This window comes from Diabrotica virgifera, chromosome 6, assembly GCF_917563875.1.
Source record: "Diabrotica virgifera virgifera chromosome 6, PGI_DIABVI_V3a".
In the NCBI taxonomy this organism is placed as follows: Eukaryota; Metazoa; Arthropoda; class Insecta; order Coleoptera; family Chrysomelidae; genus Diabrotica; species Diabrotica virgifera.
The window spans coordinates 140,144,484-140,163,683 of NC_065448.1; the positions used below are offsets into that span (position 1 = coordinate 140,144,484).

The following is a 19,200-nucleotide window of genomic DNA, read 5'->3' on the forward strand; positions in this document are numbered from 1 at the left end:
ATAGATATTAAGTTTTTGCGGATTTTTTATTAAAAAATTTTTTTGCAAAAACAGTAATTTTAATCTGGTTTTAGAAACATACATCAAAATATCAAATATGAAAATAAAAACGTAATTAAAGATTAAAATAAATCTTATACTAGTACAATTCAATTGAATTTAATAACTTAAAATTATTTTACAAAAAATATTTTACCATACTAATGAATGCATAAATTAGTTACTAAATTAAATAAACCACCAAATTTGATATCTACCCTAGTAATTTTTCTACCACATCAACTTTCCTGTACCAAATTAAATGTTAGCTATATTGTATTTACGAGTAAGATTTGTTAAACTTTTAATTTACCTTTTAAATTTACTTACATCTTGAGAACATAATTATAAAGTATGCTTTGAAACAAATTAATGTTAAATGTATTAGTCAAACTATTTATTAATATAAATAGTATTAACTGGTGTTACAAAAGCTGGTAATACTTTTGTAGTTGAAATTTTTGTAACAATCTTTTATATTTTAAATTTTAATTTTTCAACCGAACAATAGTTGATGGATATGACATTTGTTTTGGGTGAAACCATTAGAAATTATTACCAGCTTTTGTGACACGACTGTATAGATAGTATTTACTTCATAATATACTTCTACAACGTTCATTTGTTTCAAAGCATACTTTATACGTTCTCAAGATATAGGTAAATTAAAAAGTTATTAACTGATTTTACTCAATACAATTTAACTAACAAAATTGGGTACAATAAAGTTACTAGAGTAGAAAAATTTCTAAGGAAGATTTTAAAATTGGTTGTTTAATTTAATAATTAATTTATCCATGTTAATTACTTATTAGTATGGTAAAAAATTGTTAGTAACATAATTTTAAAGTTATTAAATTCAATTAAGTTGCACTTGCATACGTTTTATTTTAATCTTTAATTACGTTTTTATTTTCATCTTTCATATTTTAGTGTATGTTTCTAAAATCAGAGTATAATTTTTTTTTTGCAAAAAAATTTAATTAGAATTATCGCGGATATAAAATATCCACGAAACGTAAAATCTATAGTTCTTTTTTAAATATTTACAAAACCAAACATGCTATGTACATACAACCTTATACCAGAAGAAAGGTTGTAATATTTACAACAAAATGCAATAATAATATACAGGGTGTTCCATTTAAAAAAATTTGAAAATTTTGAATTTGCAAATAGTGATCACACTGTATATTTTATGGCTATAAGTAAAAGATATTAAATTATTTAAAAATGACATAATATTGTAAAAACTTTGACCTACCACTTAAATATTTTTCCCTTGGAAACATAATCCACAGCCCTATAAATATTACCATTTTTCTCAATAAAAACGTAAATATTTCGAAAATTATTAATTTTAGGCCTATAAGACCTTATACAAATTTTTCATATTTTTAAGAACTATATTCAAAAATGATTTAATATATAGGGTGTTCCATTTAAAAAAATAAAACTTTGGTTCATACCGTCGTTCTGACTCACCCTGTATGATCGAAAAAAATTTTAAATTATAGACGGTTTTGATGTACATTAGTTTTGTTAAAATCATTTTTTTGTATATCCCACAGTTTAGCCGTAATCAAAGAAAATCAGAGGTTTGGCGCATCCTGTATACGTACTACCAAACATTGAATATAGTTTCAACACAAAGTTACGAATTTTAGGAGAACGATCCTTGGAGACTAACTTCCAAAAGGTACTAATGTCTTCATTTTTTTTGCTTGAAAAAACGAATCGGACTATAGTTCGCACAGCTCTAATTGGTATTCTGCTAATTGGTTCTGGATGCTGACTCCCATTGAATTGTTAAAAAGCTCAAGATCGGGTTTTTGTGCATCAAATTCCGAAAAACTTTCATCAAATTCTCTTTTTATTTCTGTAAGAACTTTTGCAAACCTCGAGAAATCGACCATGGTTTCTTCTTGATTTGATTTATTTCGAAACACGCAGGAAAATTTTTGAGGTCGTTTATTTTCATACAGTTCTCGAAAACATTAAGTTTTTTGCGAAATGTCTCAATTTGACCAACCAACTGTGATACTGTCTTATTTTTCCCCTGGAGTTGTAGGTTTAATGTGTTCAAGTGAGAGGTAATATCTGTTAGAAATGCCAGTTCATAAAGAAATGTTTTGTTCTTAAGCTTTGTTATAAATACGTCCGTGTTAATAACAATTTCCTTTTCAAACAACAGTAAGATCTCTTTTCTTAAAGAAAAAAAATTTCTAAGGCATTTACCTGCACTCAACCAGCCTATTTCTGAATGTAGGGGGACGTCCTTATATTCAGTATTTAATTCCTCCAAGAAAGAGATGAATTTTCTGTGTCGCTGAGCTCTGTTTCCTCCTCTTAAGCTGTTTACTATCTGCACTACAGTTTTCAGTATCGTTGATTTTAATTAGCTTTCCGCAGAGAGCCTTTTGATGGATAATGCAATAAAACATAACAGAGTTAACACCATTTTCCCGCAAAAGTCCAGCCAATCCCGTTATGCGTCCGTCATTGCTTTTGCTCCATCGGTGCAAACGCAAGAACACTTTTGAAAACCACCTATATTTTTCACAACGTCACTAACTCTTTCTTATATATTTATACCTTCGGTACCGTCTTCCATGTGGTGCAGTTTTCCTCAGTTACACAAAAATCTTCACCGATTCATCTAACAAAAATTAATAGCTGATTTTTGTCAATAATATCAACAGATTCGTCCAGGGCTAAGGAGTAGTACAAACAGTCACGAACTGTGTCGACCATTTTTTAAATACATGAGTATTCAGCTCATCAAGTCTTCTAGATACAGTTTAATGGGAAACTGAAACACATTCAAAAATTTTGTGGCCATCTTTTCATCTCCAAAGGATCGCGCCATTTTAACGGCACACCGCTTGATCATTTCTCCATCTCTAAATGCTTTTTTACTTTTGACAAGCTCTAAAGATACTTCATATGATGCTGCTAAGCTTGATGATTGAACAGCTGTCGGTTTTGTAAACAGAGATTTTGTTTATTCAATTTAGCTTTAAGTTCTTTTACAAGAGTATTGCGAGCTTCACCTTGATATTTGTCGTATTTTGTTTTGTGCTAGGTTTCATAATGCCTACTAATATTGTATTCTTTTGATACCGCGAGTACTTGACAACAAATAATGCACTGGCACTACTCATTCTGAATTTAACATTGAATTTAAGCTAACTGCCCGCTCATCGGGAGTGGGTATTTAAGGTGAACTACTTTCTTAAGATTACGAAAAGTTAGACAGGGTTGGAACAGGTAAAAGTTATCAATGGCAATATTTTTGAAATGTGTTTCGAAACGCTTCGCGTCGTTCGGCAAACTGCAGTCGCGTGCGGAAAAGAATGACTTTCTGCACTTGTTAGGAAATAGTATATTGTGCAACAAGTGCAGAAAGGTACTAATTTCTCACGAGTTTGAAAAGTTGCGGTACGAGCGCAAGCGAGTGCCTCAATTCAATTCAAACGAGTGAGAAATTACCTTTCTGCACGTGTTTCACACTATACTTTTTCTACAAGCACAGTTTTTCCTAAAAATAAAAATCACAATTTCCAAACGATGATTAATTATAATAGGTACCTATGTGATAAATTTTAAACTGTATTTAATTAATACCTACTAATCAATTTAAATTCCTTATACCTAAATAAATTGCACAGAAATCAGTTAAAAAATGAATGCACTGCCTTAATTTGTTTAAATTTAAACAATTATTACACATTATTGACATTATATTTATGCAGTCACGGATTTACACAAAACCTACTTCATTTAGACGTCTCTTGCAGAGGTTGCTAAATCCTTATTGGTTATTTGATAATTATAAAATGTTTAATAAGAATAAAATTGTAAAATAAAACAGTTGTAACATCCATAATTTAGTTTCTATGCTATAGTTAAATATAATAATTGTCTTATAGGTTATATATTTGTCTAAAGTTTAACCACGGATGTAAACAGAATATAACGTTACTCAGAATGTGGTAGTCCACGGATGTAAACAGAATATAACGTTACTCAGAATGAGGTAGTCAACTGTGCAGAAAAGAACTTTGCGGCACAGAAACGTCACTTTGCGGCACAGAAACGTCACTTTTCTGCACACTAATGTCAAATATCTTATACTGTGAGAAAATATCAAGTTTTCTAACATAAAACCGTGCAGAAAGGTGCACTTTGAATAGCGGTTGTAGAAAAATAACTATTTTGACATCTGTTGTTGATTAAATATCCTTTTTGAATGAAATCTCAAATCTGTTTTTGTTATTTAAATCATTTATGTGTTAGATGTTTAGTTAAATCATCACTCGTATTATCTAACATGATTTTTAAGAGAAATCCTATAAAAGAATTTTAAATTAGATAGTTATTGTCCTCCATAGTTTGCATATTTTGCTAGTTGTGGATACCTTGAGTATATAGATAAATTTGTCAACTTCGGCATGTTATTTTGTAAAATATATTAATGTATCTATATAAAAGATAAAGAAAAATAAATGTTTATTTGTGAATAAACTACAGGAAATAGATTTAAATTTTAATTTATGTACTATTTGCGGTTTAAATTATCCGTTGCGGTTGATATAAATGTCATTGAAACTATTTTAAATACGATTAAATTTTTTACGCTTTATGAATTCTTCTTTGAGTTCTTTTGTAAATAAAAATACCATTGAAAATTGAAAATTTTGTATCGGGTGGTTACAAAAATTGTGCAAAAATAAAACTGTCAATATGAAACTTCTTTTAATTATTGGAATACTTACTAAACATCAACTTCAAACACCAAATTTCTTAAAAATCTTTAAATTTGGCGAAGTAACAATGATGTAGTAAAAGTGTCCTAAAATTAATATTTTTGAATTTTTTTTATAAAATACAACGTATTTACTTATATTTATATTATAATAATGCGAAAATAAATGTCCCTATGCGAAAATAAATATACATATTGTAATCAATTTCACTGCGGAATATATTCACACACATAATAATATACAGTTTGTGCCAGTAAAAACTTTTACACTTATGTTTTATTTATTGATCCAAAAAAGAAAAACACGTTAGCACCCCCTATTTTTATTTTTAGAGGGTCATACTTTATCCCTCATACAATAGTTATTAAATTTCAATCAGCAAAACGCTACACCTTATCTCTAGCATCTACATAGAAAGAGATATCGTGTAATAAATCATTTGAACGGTTATTATTTAATATTTGTCTTTTCAATACTTCCTATTATGTTTATTTTGGATTTCCAGTTTTCGAGAAATTAATTCCTAAAATGAAAATAAAATCTGATATCTAAATAAAAGTTTTAAAAACTGGCAAAAAATGGGACTCGTGATAGAAGGTTACTTTAAAAATAATTTAGTGCTTTGTTTCTGTAAACATAAATCGTTCATTATCAAAATGGTGGAAACTATTCAACGCGGGGTTAATTTTTTTTTTTCTTTCGAAGTAATGATGAATTGTGTGTATAGTTCAAATTTATTAGTGGTACTTTATGTTATTATTCTGGTTTAATATTAATGTATTGGATAGTTCTTAAAAGTTTGTTAAAGAAATGAAAATTACTCGTTTTTTAGATATTTTATTAATTTTTTTTTGTTTAAAAAAAGACAAAAAATTAAAAAAAAAATTATTATTAAATATCTAAATGGGTTCCAGTAAAAAATAAGTATATATTATATCGAAATATATTTATAGTCTACGTTGTAAGACCACGTCCGTAGAAAAAATGTTCCTAATTCGATTTAATTACAGATTCCTGTTCAAAAATGTCCTCTTTAAACAATTTTAAAGGGTGCCGGATGAAATTTTTGGGCAGAAATTATTTAAAAAAATTTTGTAAACAAATTGCCACAATCACAATTTTCTACTCCGAAAACATTTTTTTCGGCTTTATGGGTCATTATAACCAAAAAAAGTTTGTAAGTATCACTTTTCTCTAAAGTTAATATTTTTCGAGTTATAAGCGTTTAAAAATCTGGAAAATACGAAAATACGCATTTTCGTAGCTTTGAAAATTCAGGTGTAAATTATTAATTTTTGAAGTTGCCAAACGTGCTGCATATTGTGATTTCCTCTTTTTTTAAATATGATCGACACAAAATAAATTAATATCTTAGTTATTTATAAAATGTTAATAATAAAATACTAAGTTTTAATAAATATCAAGTATTATTATAATTCTAATTTTATTTATAATTGATACAAATAAATATGTATTCAATAGATAAATATTTTGTACCGATCACATTTAAAAATAAAATAACAATACGCTTATTATAAATATATTGTTTGTTGTATTGAATTAGCAAATTGGCAATAATTAATTTAATATATAATAAATTATCAAAAAACTATGTTAATCATAAACTAGAAATTTTCAACAAAAAGTATTTGTTGGAAATATTTTGTGTAAATACGTATGTATAATAAGAACTACAGAGACGCTATACGTGTTGCGCCGCGGCGGCTTAAAAATTGAGTGGGTGCGCATAATTAACAATTAAAATCCAATTTAAACAAGCCCCTATTATTCTTTAGAATGATGAAATGGGATGTGTAAACTTCAATTTAGTTACTTGGCAACCTCAAACAGTAATTTATATATTCTAAGTTTTCCAAGCCACGATAATGCTTATTTTCGCATTTTTCAGATATTAAATCGCTTACCTGTGACTGAAAAAATATCAACTGGTACGACTCAAAAAACCTAAAAAAATATTTATCTACTCTATGTCATATTATGTGTAAGTTTTTAGTTTGTGAAAACTGTCATTATAGATAGCAGTGCGTGAAGGGTTTAAAGTGTGCGTGAAGTAACAATGTATTTTAAATGGGATTTACTTTTCGCACTGTTTTTGACACACTTTCATATAATTAAATATCCCGTTGTCATGGTGATGACATAATTAGCAATAAATTACAACAAAAATTTTGACAGTTTTGTCGTTTGAAAGAAATTAGAATTTTTAAATTTCAAAGTTCTAAAAATTGTAGAATAGAAATGAATTCCAGTGACGAAGAATTACAATTTTTTTATTTGTTTATCGTAGATAAAATATTGTATGAAACTATGCGTGAAGTACTTTTTGAGAACTTACGCGATGTATAGCACTCGCTCCGTTGTAGCTCGTGCTCTAAAGATCGCGTGCGTTCGCAAAAAGCATACTTCACGAACTGTTTCATAAATAACTATTTACTAAGCAGAAAAAAGTGAGGTTTGAAATTTGTTTTAAAAAATGGTTTAAACAATTTATGCCCAAAAATTTCGCCCGACCCCCTTCAGATTTTTTTAAGGGGGAAGGCGCAAAATCTTGGTCCAATGCTATTTAAATTTATTCATTTCTTTCAAATCCTGAGAAAACTAACAAGTATTTTTGAAAAATTAAACGTAGAATGAGAGACTACATTATTACCGGGGGCCGAAAGTCCCTTATAATAAACAAAAAGTTTCATTTCAATGAAATATTTGAAATTAAAAGTCACATTAATTTTCTCGTTATTTTCACCCCTGTAACTTATTAAAATAAACATTATAGAAGTTTTCTTGGTAATAATGTAATATTTCATTCTGCGTTTAATTTTTTAAAAATAGTTATTAGTTTTCTCAGGATTCGAAAAAAAAAATTGCATTTAAATAGCATTGGACCAAGATTTGGCGCGTACCCCGTTAAAGGGAATATTTTTAACAGAAATCAGTAAAGAATCATAATCATAAACATTTTTCCTACGGGAACGGTCTAACAACCTGGTCTATTAGATTTTTCCAATGTTTGTGTTTATGTGTTTCTTTTAGTAGAAAAAAACTTTTGTTTTCAATATAATTATTTGAAAACATTTTTAAAATGGCTTCATGCATTATGAGATCTTATCAGTTATAAATCGATCGTTGATAATTTATTGTTTTATTCACAAACTTAAAAAAGAAAGACTTACATCCAATTAAACCTCCACTTGTAAGAAGAAAACAAACAACTAAGCACAATCGAAATGCACAACCGCGTCGATCGCGATCACCAGAACTATGTAAAGCACGGAACGGTTTCCTCGAGATCGCGTGTCCGTCGAAGACTTAATTTTCTTACAACAGCTTCCTCTCCAGTGGTGGGGTTTTCACTTTCGTTTTAACAGATTACGGTTCAGCCGCTGCTGCTGGTTTCTGGTGTCGAATAACAACTTCTTACGTGCCGATACGATTGGAATCTAAACTATTGTAATAAAAAGTAACAGTACCTAACCCCTGACCTAAACTGCAGATTTAAACGGGTTTATATAGGTCAGATTTGATACATTTAGAAATAATCAGATAAATAGACTACAGTTGAGTTCGCGAGTCTTTACCCGTGCGTCATCATTTAAAGCATACGAAATAAGTTGGAAATCTATTTCACGTAACAACAACTGACAGAAATTGGCTACTGTTCCGATTACGGGTTTTATTTTAAAATTTGACGTTATCAAATATATAGAATGTCAAATGTAAGTTTTGTTTCAAAATTTTTGTGCAGAATTACAGCTACATTTGAAGTAGCTTAATAAATTATTTTATTATTATTGATTAATAAATAAATAAACAATTTATAAAAAAATTCAATAACATATTTTATTTTTGTTATTTTATTCACTTTGACGGAAATCTAAACACAATCACTTCTTTACTGTGTGAATGACGTTAGCTTTGTATGTTTTAAATATTAATTGCCAAAATATAATTATTTACCTTAAAATTTCAGAGCCCAATATAAAATTAGTTGTGAAAACAACTGTTTGTGTAATATAAAGAAACTTCAAAACGCAAAAATTAGACTTTACTAATTATCTTTTTCGTGAATCTATGTTAAGGTTTTTCCATAAAATTGTATAATTTTCAGTGACAATAAAGCATATTTCTATTCTATTCTATAAAAACCGCAAAAAATTCAACTGAATGACAGCCACAAAAATAAACAAAGCAGAAACGTCAAACAAATTGTGCTTAAAATATGAAAACATGCCGAATCGTCTTTTTTTGTACCTATCTCTTTTCAATGCACTGAGTCTAGATGGTTCATAAAAATAACATGTGTTTTTACTTAATAACAAACGGCAGCTGGTTTGTCATGAGTTTCATGCGTGGAAGAGAATGATGCTAGATAAAAAGTTTGTGTTTTATCTCGCCAGGTATTAATGACGCACGGGTAAAGACTCGCGGACTCAACTGTATATCAGCTTAATTTTTTCTATCATTCAGGTATTAAAATATCACTTACAAACTACACATAGTTTTAAAATTCATCCATCAGCTAAAATTATGCTCATTTTTTTTTATTTTTGTTGAACAGCATCAACCACTTTGGGTTATTAGCTGTACTGTAATTAATACATAGTATTTTTGATTATTACATATTATGTTCACAGTTAAGTAACAATATCATAATTTACAAATTAGAAATGGGATCTACAAAATGTTAACAATGGTTACAGTCTGTTTAAATCATTAATGTTTTTCAAATAATTTGTTGCTTACAGTTTGGTCTTAAGACTGCTTTTATACTGTTAGGTATTGAGAGTTTTCGTATTTGTTTATCACTTTTCTTTTAAACGATTTATAGTCGGAAACAGACACTAAGTTCACTAACACTGAAAATGCACTGTGTATTGCTTCTCTGGTATGAAAGACTGCTTTTTCGCCTCCTTGAAGTCCAATGTGTGATGGAACCCATAGAAAGCATACTTGCTGCCTCGTGTTCTTTAGGAAATATAATTGTTCTTTTATTACTGCCTACAGGAATACTTGGACATAACTGTTCTATCGTATGTAATGCCCTGAGAGAATCGGTAATTATGATAGATTTTGGAAATTTTTGAGTACGAGTATGAATGAGGGCTTGCGTAATTAAATATAGTTCTCCAGAGTAAATACTGCAAGTGAAAGATAATTTAAATTGTAATATAGTGTTCGAATCTATAACTGCTGATCCCACACCATCAATAGTTTTGGATGAATCTGTATAAATATGACAATGATCTGGGAAAGAAGCAAGTATGTTGAGAAACGATTGAATAATTGTTGCATGGGTGGTATTATCAAGCTTATTGTATTCAGAAAGAGTTAGATCACATATTGTAGGACGAAAGGTCCAGGGAGAAGTACCTGTGTTTGCCTTATCAAAAAATTTTGGGAATTAAATATTAAGGAGAGAGAGATATCTTCCTAAAGGGAGTTAGAAACCGTTAACAATCCATTGAAGAATCGGGTCGAAGATTTTAGTTTATTTCTTGAGTTGAATTTGTTGTACCATCACTTTCTTGATTATTGGCATCGTCTAGCATTTCTCGTCTAGTTATCATGCTATTAAAGTTGCCTATATCCGTTGTGTATGTTTGTAGTAATGCAAAACTCATAAACTCAAGGGATCAGATGAGCCAGCACAATTTTCAAAAAAGTCAACAGTTTGTTCATATGTTAAGTTAAAATTATTTGACATATCGTGAAATATTGTTTTTGTTGGCATCATCATTTCTTGAATTGATGTGGTAGCTTCAGTTTGCTTTTTTTTGGTTCTTTTTGGTTTGTGTTGGTATTTTAAATTCTTTATTTAATGCTTCAGTGGGAGATGGAGTAGTATTAATTTCCGAAATTGTCCTCTTATTGGTCGTTGACTGATCCTTAGTTATACAATTAGTTTCCATAAATAATACGGGAGGTATTAAATTAGTATCTGTTTGCTGGTTAAGTGAAGGTTCGGTACTAGAATTACTGACTGGATGATCTGGTTCCACTTCTAAGGGTGATGGATTAGACTGGGGGGATTCTTGCGATTGTTGTTGTATTGGTTGTTATGGTTGGTGTTCGATATGAGAGGAATCATTTTGTTGATTATGATTTGGACAATTTGCTGCAATGTGATCTGTTTTCTTACAGATAAAAAACGAAGGTTTATCTAAACTTAAAAATATGCGATATGAAGTTTGTTCATATTTTAAGAAAGAAGAAGGAAGGTCTATATCTACAAGTGGTTAAATATAAGTTTGTCTTCTAAAACTGAGGACGTGTTGAAATTCTGAAAGTTGACTGCCGATTCTGAGCAAGGTTAAAGGTGACATTAATTTAAGACCTAATTTGGTTAACTCATTCTCTATTAGAATATGTGGAATAGAAGGGCAAACACCTGATAGTAACAGTTTTTCGTTCGGAGTTATCAATTTTGGTGCTTTTAGATTTTCGCCTTTAATTGTTTTTTCTGCTGGACCGGACATAAATTTTTCCACCAAGGATTCGCTGGAGAGATAAATACATATTCTGTTATTTGATAGTCTTGATGAAAATAAAATATTCCGTGGATGAACAACTTCGCCAAGTGCTATTAAGTACTCTTCTATTTTAGTATCAGGCTTGGTGCTTTGAAAGGAATTGAATTGAAGTATTGTTAAGCACAGCGGAATATGTTGTTTTGTTTTGGGGTTGTTGATCGTCAGTCATGATTGTTGACAAATTTGTTAGGTTGGATCTGGTATCATTTGTTAAACTCATTAGTAATTATGAACCAGTTGTAGAACCAAAACTGGTTTTGATAATTGGCCTTTCGGCCGTCACTTAACCTTACAAACGGTATGCTTTTGGCTTTGTAATGTTTTGAATAAATAAAATAATATTAACTCACTGTTTTATTCCATAAGGTAACTGCACTATATACTATTACTTTTTGCTTATTTTCAAGTTTATTTGGATATAAATTACTATGAAAAAGATGATTTTTCGGGACTGAAATGTAAACACAGTTTATGTTACCATGTTCAGGACCGGACCTATGCTCATTTTCATAGTTGATATTTTCGTGAACAAATTAACGGATTCCACTAGTAGGCCAATCATTTGATAGTTTTACCTGGAAAGTTTTCCAGGAGTTTTGAAAATTGGTAATGTTATGGATTTCGGTATGCTCTTTTCGAAATTCAACTTTGCTACCTCCTATCTCCGTCATATTAAAAAAATTGCGTCTAATAACAATTTTTGGGTAATACCTCCTTTAAATTGTTTATGTTTAAAACATTAACGCCCGTACAACATTAAACTATAAAAAGTACAAAATTAAACTATAAAAAATTTCCCAAAATTTATTTATTTATAATTTTTTTGATAAATTCAATAGTTTTTGGCGTACGGGCGCCACAAAGTAGGGACGGGAAAAACCTACCGGTTTAAACCTAAAACCGGTTTTTTACTTCGCAATAACCGGTTTTACCGGTTGTTTTTTTGTCCCGGTTATAACCGGTTTTTTCTTGTTAAAGTAAAAACCGGTTATTAGATTTTTACGGTGATTAGGATTAGGTTAGGTATTATTTCGGATCCCAATCATAATTATTATTCTCAAGTAATTATTCCAGACAAAACCATAATTCAAATTTTATTTTATTTTATAAAATACAAAAGCAAACTAAAAGTGCAATTTCATATCAGCCAGAAACAATTAAGTTTTATTATAATATTTCCTTGAAAAGGTATTTGTAATCATAATGTTTACATAAGAAGTGATCTGGTTGAATTAGACGCAAACATCATCTATTTTTCACACTTAACTCTTGACATTGAAAGTGGGTGAATGACTTTTTCTGATTACCAAAAATAATGCTCTGACTATGAATATCGAATTACTGATTACAAATACGAATCTCCAAGAATTTCGCTACGTTTTCAAAACGATACACTCATACAGGAAGTATTAAATGAGTTAAAATGTACCTATTCTACAAATATACAAACGTGTTAAAAGTAATACATGTTCTTTCGATAGCACTATTTTGATCATATTGATATCGAGTCGAATGGAGTATCGCAAACTAAAGTGTATTGTAACTGTAACTTTGTAACCTATTGGATTAAAAAAACCAAAAACCGGTTTTTCCGGTTATAACCGCCAGGTTAAACCGTAAGCAAAACAACCGGTATAACCAAAAACCGGTGTTTTGTCAAAAACCGCCATCCCTACCACAAAGTATATTTCAATAGATGTTTAAAAAAAACTCATTTCCACTCCACCTGGAAGTAGAATAAGCGGCACCTTTTTTATTGTGGTCTCCCCTGTAAGCCAAAGCCACATTGTGATGTATTTATTAATTTAGAAATTAGCGAAAATTCTTCGTTTTGCTGTTCTCGATGAACCAGGTGTTAAGACTTCGTCCTGAGTATTGATCGAGTCATTGCCGACCGAAATTTCGTCCGCATCATCTGCAATGTGACTATCAGACTCATCACACTCCTCTTCGTTTTCGATTGTATCGAAAGCTTTTTCAAAAATAGTCGCCGTTTCTTCCTCTTCATAAGGCCACTTAATCTCTCCTGGCTCATACCACTCCTTAAATAACGTTTATCCGCTTTAACACTGATAATGATCTTTCAGCTGATGCAACCGAAACAGGTCTTTCAGATGATGCAATGTCAAAAATAACAATAGGGCAGTCAGTATTTTAGGATAATTTGAGGTTAGTATATGAAACTGATTAATTAGTAGGCAGGCCATTTCATATACTGTTCTTAGGGTTGTTATTCAAGTTTTCAGTACTTCTGGAAGCGAAGAGAAATGAATTCCAAGTACAGAGGCGGGCCAATGTCATTTTCATACTTCTTTTAAAGTTTTTCTGCTTTTTGCATAAGTTCATCCTTCGTCAGTTTTAACACAAGAGTAAATATACATAAACATATATCAACTACGTACTGCAGGGAATTGAACTGTTGTGCAGTCTGACCATTTACCACGTCTAAAAGAGCATAGAACACCTTGACTTTAAAATACTTCTCTTCATCATAAAATGTACGGTCCTCTACTAACTCATTAAAATACCTCTTCACTTTGCTCTCTTGGGTAGGTACTAGCAAACACTGAGTCTATACTTTTCCTATAGCTGCGTAGTGTTCTCGAATGGTCTGTAAACGGTATTTACTCATTTTTAGAAGCTGCACAGCTTTTTCCATATCTGTTTCTTTAGCTTGAAGTACATATTTTAGAAGAGGTATTCATCTGAATTGATATCTTAGATAGGATAGCAGTCATAATGAATTTTAAACTGTCCATTGCTTTTACAAGCCTGTTTGCTTTTGGAACTTATTCCGGTTTTTTGCTTTCAGGCAAAATCCTTCTTGGTACTTTAATAATATCTAGGAATCTAAGTTTTGTTTCCAAAATAGATTCAAGTCTTGAAGCCCATCTTGTTGGATTCAACTTATCATTATAAATTAACAAATTTCTTATTAGTCTTTCAAATGAATATTGTTTTTTGTTTCCCATTTGTTTCTTGCGTCCCCCGGGCCCGCATTGCGGGGTCTCGCGGTTCGTAGATCCGCACGTGGATTGTGGGTCTTGATGGGATTCAGTAGGATTTCCTGGTTGCGAAATTTAAGGGAGTTCAATTGTTCAGAGCTGCAGCCAACAAAGTTAAAGTTGCTGTGATGGTAGCCAACCTCCGATAGGAGACAGTACTGCAAGAAGAAGATAGGATTCAGCAAAACTATCGTAATGCAAAACTATCGTAATATGATGAAGTTTGGGGATGGTGTGTCGTCTGTATTGGTCGAAGAAAGAGGCTATTTAGTAACTATGTAGCTATGTAAAATACGGAACGGTTTCCTCGAGATCGCGTGTCCGTCGAAGACTTAATTTTCTTACAACAGCTTCCTCTCCAGTGGTGGGGTTTTCACTTTCGTTTTAACAGATTACGGTTCAGCCGCTGCTGCTGGTTTCTGGTGTCGAATAACAACTTCTTACGTGCCGATACGATTGGAATCTAAACTAGTGTAATAAAAAGTAACAGTACCTAACCCCTGACCTAAACTGCAGATTTAAACGGGTTTATATAGGTCAGATTTGATATTTAGAAATAATCAAATAAATAACTCTCTTAGCTCTTCTATACCTTTCTATCTTTCATTCAGGTATTAAAATATCAGTTAAAATTTACATAAACAAAAAATATGAGATAATGTATCCTGTGAAAATTTGTAACTCGTGATTGTCCCATTTTAATTATACCTTTTTTTATGAAAAAAAAAACATTTTTTTAAGAACTATTTTTACAAAACCCATTGATATCAAAGAATAAAAGAAATAAATGAGTAAAATAAACTGTCAAAAAAAAGTTAAATCATTCTGCTTATTGCGCTGTCTAATTTCGAAGATTAGCGATCCAATGTAGCTTTGAAAATTGTTGCACGAAATGTTACTGCGAATGAGTGGTCATTATCGTCTCCTTAAGTTTTCCATCCATGAGTTCTGACGTCCCCCTACTGATCATTTTTTCTGAACTTTACCTACAGGTATAATTCATATTAATTTTATAGAAGTTACCTATTTTATTATGTGTCTCTTGACATACAAGTACGTTTCTTGGTCTCTTTGAAAATCATAGAATTTTAGTTTTGGACACATTTACATTTAAACCCAACATTTTGCTATGAACAACTACCAAAATTATTATATTTTATAGTTCTTCTGCATTATTGCATTATGTTACACAATGCACTTGAATAAGTGTTATTACCCCCCCTATTAACTTATTTATTTTTAGCACATAAGCAAAACGCTCGGACAGGTCGATTTTTAAAATAATCATAGTATATTATAACATCAATGTTTCGAACGTTGCGCGATACCTCTTCAGGTGACAGGCATAACTTTGATTTTTTTAAATAGAAAAGTACATCATGTGACACCTCATTTACAAGCTTTTCAAATACTGATTACAAAAATGTATATTACTTTAATCCTTTTTCGGCAAAATTTCGGTCGAATTATTTTTAAATGCATTAATTTTTTTCGAATCCAGAGAAAACGAATAAGTATTTTTTAAAAATTTAAACGCAGAATGAAATAATACAGTATTATCCATGGTCGAGAGTCCCTGAGAACTTCTATATTGTTTATTTTAATAAGTCACAGGGGTGAAAAAAAGAGAAAATTTAGTCTGATTTTTAATTTCAAATATATCAATCAAAAAAATTTTTTGTTTATTCTAAGGGATTTCTGACCTCGGTAATAAGGTAGTCTTTCATTCTGTTTTTTCAAAAATACTTATTAGTTTTCTCGGGATTCGAGAAAAATAAATGCGTTTAAAAAGAGTTTTTTATTATTATTATTATTATTAAAGAAGAAAAAGAAGCCGTGGTCTAGGACCTATATAGCTCCATTTGACTAAAAAGAACTATGCAAAAAGAAACCTAAACTTAAGACTACATACGACTTATAAATTAATTTAATTTAAGAAACGAAAAATTATTGGCCCCGTGGTACAGAACTAAAAGAGTCATATTTATTTTTGAAGCAATTTACAGATACAGCCCCGACGACGTCGTGTGGAAGTGAGTTCCAGGTATAAAATATTCTATTGGATATAGAGTTCTCACGACATTTACTGTGAAACTGTTGTCTGGCTAATTTGTATGGATGACCCCGCAATCTAAGGTCGTTAATCAAAGGGAAAAGATGTGATAGATCTATCCCAAACTTTCCCTGTAACGCTCTATAAGCAATTATTAAATCCCCACGAAGTCGTCGGTCCATAAATGTAGGATAATTTAAGTAGGTTAACCGTTCTTCGTAGGAAGGACGACGACGGCCATAAGGAATTCTTGTTGCCCATCTTTGCACAGATTCAAGTCGATCAGAATCCCTTTGCCAGTCGACATTCCACACGGGTCCGGCAAACTCTAAAAATAGGTCTTACATATACACTAAAGAGAGCAACAAAATTTTTTGGCGATATCTTAGAGAAAGTCTTAGATAATAAGTAAACTGATGTTCTAGCTTTATTGCATACCGACTGGATATGTTCAGACCAAGATAATGTTTCCGTCACAAGTACACCCAAGTCTTTTTGCTGCGAAACAGTTTTTAGAGAAATATTTGAAAGTACATACCGATTCCTTGGATTGTTTTTACCTAAATGTAGAACTGCACACTTGGATGTGTTTAATTGCAAGCACCAATCGTCTACCCACTTAGCAACCTCTTGAAGGTCGGTCTGTAATTGATTGTAACCAGAAAAGGGATTTGCATATAACTTTGTGTCATCAGCGAAAAGCGACACGTTACTTTTAAGGTGAATTGGCAGATCAGCAACGTACACTAGGAACAAAATCGGCCCCAACACTGAACCCTGCGGAACGCCACTGTATACACTAAACATTGAGGAATAACAGTCACCAACGCGTACACAAAATTTACGGTTTATTAAAAATCCTTTAATCCACTCAAGTAAGTTTCCTCTAATACCGTTATGTTCAAGCTTAAATAGTAGTCTCTTATGAGGAACTCGATCAAAAGCCTTAGCAAAGTCTAAATATATAATATCAACAGGTTGATTACTGTCCAAACAAAGAGGCCAGTCATTAACACATGTTAACATATTAGTAACTACCGATCTTCCAGGTACAAAACCGTGCTGGGAAATAGGAATTCTATTATTGTTTAAGAGAAAGTTCATAACCGATTCGCGAATAACTGATTCCATCAATTTAGCCGCAATGGATGTTAGACTAATTGGTCTATAATTGTCAGGATCTAACTTGTCACCTTCTTTATAAATTGGAGTAACACTAGAGATTTTCCAGCCATCAGGTAAAGTGTGTGACAAAAATGAGGTTTTGATTATAAAACTTAACGGATGGATAATCGAGTTTGCACACTTCTTAAATAAAATTGCGGCGAAACCGTCTAATCCGGGAGCGGAAAAGGATTTTAAACACAAAATTTTTTGTTTAAGAATCTCTGGATCAAAGTCTATGTCACTAATATCGTAGTTACTTCTTGTAGAAACAACACGTAAAGTATTCGGAAGAGCCTCCTCGATTGTAAACACTTCTTGAAATTTTTTGGCAAAAATAGTAGCAACTTCCATTTTCACTGAGGTTGGTTCGCCTGTTTCGGTTTTTAAAGAGGTAACGAAACTTTAGATAAAATAGAATTTCTGACATATTTATAAAGAGGTTTTTTGTTCTTATTTGAGGACAGTTGGTTTTCAAAATTTTGTTTAGATTTAAAAATAGTTGATGTTAAGTTATTAGAAAAAGTTCGATGATTGAGGTAGTCAGCATTCGTTTTACTTCGTAAATACTTTTTCCATAATGACTTTTTAAATTTTATCATTTCAAATATTTCTGCACTTATCCATGGCTTATTAGGATTACATCTACGTTGCACATAATGAGAGTTCGTGCGCATGGATTCATTCAGAAAATTTTCAAAAATTTCCCACTGTTTGTTAACACCCTTACCATTCAACATATCTGCCCAATCTGCAGTAGATACATCTAAGTTTACATGATGATAGTTTATTCTTTTATATGTCATTAGCATATTATTTTGTAATATTTCCGACTTGAGGATCTGTATGGAAGTTGAAATAACTGCGTGGTCTGACTTTCCAATTGGAGATGTAACCGAAATATTAGTTAAAAGATTAACATCAGAGGTTAAAGTAAGATCTGGCTGATAAGGTTGTTGATTCAGACGAAAACGAGTCGGTTCATTGATTATTTGTTCTAATCCAGAATTTTCTAAGAAATTAATAAAAAGCTGAGATTGAGTATCATGAGGGTGATTGATCAGCGGCCAAGAAATGTTGCTTAGATTGAAATCACCAAAAACAATTAAGGTTTTATGTTTGGCTATGAGCGTTTCCAATTGACTGTATAATTCTTGATCACTTTGAACGGAACTGTAACCAGGTCTATATATACAAGCTATAGCAAAATTTATTTTTAACTTTTTAGAAGAAAAATGAAGCGTCAACCCTTCATAATGGTGATCAGAGAAGTTTTCACAAACAATGTTAAATTGGCAGAAGTCAGATTCCTTTGCATATATGCAACATCCGCCTCCTATTCTCTCTATGCGGTCTTCTCTAAAAATTTTATACCCAGGTATATTTACCATAGAGTCCAAAATATTTTTGTGCAACCAAGATTCGGATACTAAGAACAGTGAAGGTTTTTCGCATTGCATAAAAGTAGTGGTATCTAAAAATTTCGCTTGCAGAGAACAAAGATTAGTATACATAATACGCCATTGATGAAAGCTCGAACTCAGTTTTTTGGTGAAAGATCAATTATACAGGGAATACCTTTCTGATACTTGATTGTGACGTTTTTTTCTCCATTCTCGATG

At 31.2% G+C, this 19,200-nt stretch overlaps 1 protein-coding gene across 1 annotated transcript in view; it reads right to left on the reverse strand.

Moving 5' to 3' along the window:
- The window catches only part of LOC114325320 (uncharacterized), a 170,132-nt gene extending 161,919 nt beyond the window's left edge, over positions 1 to 8,213 (reverse strand). Inside the window, exon 1 of the mRNA XM_028273363.2 lies at positions 8,000 to 8,213. The gene's annotated coding sequence lies outside the window, so the exon portion shown is untranslated. The remainder of the gene's footprint in view (positions 1 to 7,999) is intronic.
- Positions 8,214 to 19,200: the final 10,987 nt, after the last annotated feature.